The sequence below is a fragment of the Scyliorhinus canicula genome, chromosome 3, assembly GCF_902713615.1.
Source record: "Scyliorhinus canicula chromosome 3, sScyCan1.1, whole genome shotgun sequence".
NCBI classification, from domain to species: domain Eukaryota; kingdom Metazoa; phylum Chordata; class Chondrichthyes; order Carcharhiniformes; family Scyliorhinidae; genus Scyliorhinus; species Scyliorhinus canicula.
Genome location: NC_052148.1, coordinates 8,443,965 through 8,448,935, shown reverse-complemented (window position 1 = coordinate 8,448,935; position 4,971 = coordinate 8,443,965).

The window sequence follows — 4,971 nt, the reverse complement described above, 5'->3', positions numbered from 1 at the left end:
TTAACTGACTAGACTGGGGACAACACATTAACTGACTGTAGACTGGGGACAACACATTAACTGACTGTAGGCTGGGGACAACACATTAACTGACTAGGCTGGGGACAACACATTAACTGACTAGGCTGGGGACAACACATTAACTGACTGTAGGCTGGGACAACACATTAACTGACTGTAGGCTGGGACAACACATTAACTGACTAGGCTGGGGACAACACATTAACTGACTAGGCTGGGGACAACACATTAACTGACTGTAGGCTGGGACAACACATTAACTGACTAGACTGAGACAACACATTAACTGACTGTAGGCTGGGACAACACATTAACTGACTAGACTGAGACAACACATTAACTGACTGTAGACTGGGGATAACACATTAACTGACTGTAGGCTGGGACAACACATTAACTGACTGTAGACTGGGGCAACACATTGACTGTAGGCTGGGACAACACATTAACTGACTGTAGGCTGGGACAACACATTAACTGACTGTAGACTGGGGCAACGCATTAACTGACTGTAGACTGGGACAACACATTAACTGACTGTAGGCTGGGACAACACATTAACTGACTGTAGGCTGGGACAACACATTAACTGACTATAGACTGAGACAACACATTAACTGACTGTAGACTGGGGACAACACATTAACTGACTAGGCTGGGGCAACACATTAACTGACTGTAGACTGGGGACAACACATTAACTGACTGTAGACTGGGACAACACATTAACTGACTGTAGACTGGGTCAACACATTAACTGACTAGGCTGGGGCAACACATTAACTGACTGTAGACTGGGGACAACACATTAACTGACTGTAGACTGGGACAACACATTAACTGACTGTAGACTGGGGACAACACATTAACTGACTGTAGACTGGGGACAACACATTAACCGACTGTAGACTGGGTCAACACATTAACTGACTAGGCTGGGGCAACACATTAACTGACTGTAGACTGGGGACAACACATTAACTGACTGTAGACTGGGACAACACATTAACTGACTGTAGGCTGGGGACAACACATTAACTGACTGTAGACTGGGGACAACACATTAACTGACTGTAGACTGAGACAACACATTAACTGACTGTAGACTGGGGACAACACATTAACTGACTGTAGGCTGGGACAACACATTAACTGACTGTAGGCTGGGACAACACATTAACTGACTGCAGACTGGGGACAACACATTAACTGACTGTAGTCTGGGGACAACACATTAACTGACTGCAGACTGGGACAACACATTAACTGACTGTAGACTGGGACAACACATTAACTGACTGCAGACTGGGACAACACATTAACTGACTGTAGACTGGGGACAACACATTAACTGACTGTAGACTGGGACAACACATTAACTGACTGTAGACTGGGACAACACATTAACTGACTGCAGACTGGGACAACACATTAACTGACTGTAGACTGGGGACAACACATTAACTGACTGTAGACTGGGACAACACATTAACTGACTGTAGACTGGGACAACACATTAACTGACTGCAGACTGGGACAACACATTAACTGACTGTAGGCTGGGACAACACATTAACTGACTGTAGACTGGGGACAACACATTAACTGACTGCAGACTGGGACAACACATTAACTGACTGTAGACTGGGGACAACACATTAACTGACTGTAGACTGGGGACAACACATTAACTGACTAGGCTGGGGCAACACATTAACTGACTGTAGGCTGGGGACAACACATTAACTGACTGTAGACTGGGACAACACATTAACTGACTAGGCTGGGGCAACACATTAACTGACTGTAGGCTGGGGCAACACATTAACTGACTAGACTGGGGACAACACATTAACTGACTGTAGACTGGGGACAACACATTAACTGACTGTAGACTGGGACAACACATTAACTGACTAGGCTGGGGCAACACATTAACTGACTGTAGGCTGGGGCAACACATTAACTGACTGTAGGCTGGGGCAACACATTAACTGACTAGACTGGGGACAACACATTAACTGACTGTAGACTGGGGACAACACATTAACTGACTGTAGGTGGGACAACACATTAACTGACTGTAGGCTGGGACAACACATTAACTGACTGTAGGCTGGGGCAACACATTAACTGACTGTAGACTGGGACAACACATTAACTGACTGTAGGCTGGGACAACACATTAACTGACTGTAGGCTGGGACAACACATTAACTGACTGTAGGCTGGGACAACACATTAACTGACTGTAGACTGGGACAACACATTAACTGACTGTAGACTGGGGACAACACATTAACTGACTGTAGGCTGGGACAACACATTAACTGACTGTAGACTGGGACAACACATTAACTGACTGTAGACTGGGGACAACACATTAACTGACTGTAGACTGGGGACAACACATTAACTGACTGTAGGCTGGGACAACACATTAACTGACTGTAGACTGGGACAACACATTAACTGACTGTAGGCTGGGGCAACACATTAACCGACTGTAGACTGGGGCAACACATTAACTGAATGTAGACTGGGGGCAACACATTAACTGACTGTAGACTGGGGACAACACATTATCTGACTGTAGACTGGGGCAACACATTAACTGACTAGGCTGGGGACAACACATTAACTGACTAAACTGGGACAACACATTGACTGTAGACTGGGGACAACACATTAACTGACTGTAGACTGAGACAACACATTAACTGACTGTAGACTGGGACAACACATTAACTGACTGTAGGCTGGGGACAACACATTAACTGACTGTAGACTGGGACAACACATTAACTGACTGTAGGCTGGGGCAACACATTAACTGACTGTAGACTGGGACAACACATTAACTGACTGTAGGCTGGGGACAACACATTAACTGACTGTAGGCTGGGGCAACACATTAACTGACTGTAGGCTGGGGCAACACATTAACTGACTGTAGGCTGGGACAACACATTAACTGACTGTAGACTGAGACAACACATTAACTGACTGTAGACTGGGGACAACACATTAACTGACTGTAGACTGAGACAACACATTAACTGACTGTAGACTGGGGACAACACATTAACTGACTGTAGGCTGGGTCAACACATTAACTGACTGTAGACTGGGACAACACATTAACTGACTGTGGACTGGGGCAACACATTGACTGTAGGCTGGGGCAACACATTAACTGACTGTAGACTGGGACAACACATTAACTGACTGTAGACTGGGACAACACATTAACTGACTGTAGGCTGTGACAACACATTAACTGACTGTAGACTGGGGACAACACATTCATTTTGCTAAACTGTTGTGTGGCTCTGCATCAAATATCTTTTGACAATCCATGGACATCACATCAACTGCATTGTTCTTATCAACCTTTTCTGTTGCCTCTTCAAAAAAACTCCCAATTAGTTTTTAAAAATAAATTTAGAGTATCCAATTAATGGGCAATTTAGTGTGACCAATCCACCTACCCTGCACATCTTTGGGTTGTGGGGGTGAATCGCACGCAGACACGGGGAGAATGTGCAAACTCCACACGGACAGTGACTTGGGGCCTGGATTGAAACCCGGGTCCTCAGCGGCGTGGGGCATCAGTGCTAACCATTGTGCCGCTCACAACTCCCAAGTTAAACATATTTTTCCCCTCGATGGATCTATGTTGGATTTCCTTCATTATCCCCAACTTGTCTAAGGAACTGTTGGTTTTGTCCCAGACTAGGTTCCAGGAATTTCCCTACCACTGAGGTGAAATTGTCAGGTCTGCAGTAGTTGCCAACATTCTCCAATCACTTTTTGAACAAGCGTGTAGCGTTCACAATTTTCCAATCCTCTGGCACAACCCCAGTGTCTAAGGCAGACTGGAAGTTTATCAGCAGTGTCTCCGCAGTTTCCACTCTCACCTCCCTCAGTATCCTTGGAAACATCTCATTCAGTCCTGGCTCCTAATCTTTTTAAGTAAAGATAACACTCCTTCTCAATTGTAAATTCCTCCAGTGTACCAGTTATCTCCTCTGTCATCTTGGCCTGTGTGAAATCCTCTTTTTTTTTTTTGCAAAGTACCCATTAAAAAATTAAAAAAAATTTTTTTTTAAAGAGTACCCAAATCATTTTTTCCAATTAAGGGGCAATTTAGCGTGGCCAATCCACCTACCCTGCACATCTTTGGGTTGTGGGGGTGAAACCCACACAAACACGGGGAGAATGTGCAAACACCACACGGACAGTGACCCAGAGCCGGGATCGAACCTGGGACCCCAGCGCCGTGAGGCAGAGTGCTAACCACTGCGCTACCGTGCTGCCCTGCCATGCACTCATTTATTACCTCCGCTATTTCTACTGAAAAAAAAATGAAATGAAAATCTCTTGTTGTCACGAGTAGGCTTCAAATGAAGTTACCGTGAAAAGCCCCTAGTCGCCACATTCCGGCGCCTGTTCGGGGAGGCTGGTACGGGAACGCTGTCTCCACGCGCAAGTTTCCTTTTTATCCCTATTGTTTACATGGTTGTAGAAGATCTCGGGATTTTTTTTGTTAGCTGCCAGTCTCTTTTCAAGCTCCCTCCTTGCTTTTCTTTTCATTTTCACTTCCCCTGTTCCAATTCAGTTTCTGGCCATTGGTAACGCTGCCACCGTTGAGAGTGGGGGATTTGTTGATGGCAATGAAATCAAGAGGCGATGGTTCAATCCTCTTTTTTGCTGGAGATGGTCACTGCCTGGTACTTGTACGACACAAATTGAATGCTTCTGGGCTTCACCTCTCTGATCTCGCTGTCGCTTGCACCCTCTCGAGATCACTTCTTATCTCATGCAAATTTAGATGAGCACGAGGGGTCACCTTCAGCGGGACCGGGCTAGTAAACCCTAGCCAACAATTTCAAATTAAATACAAACTTAATTACATTTTGGAGAGCGATCAATCCTTACAATTCCCTC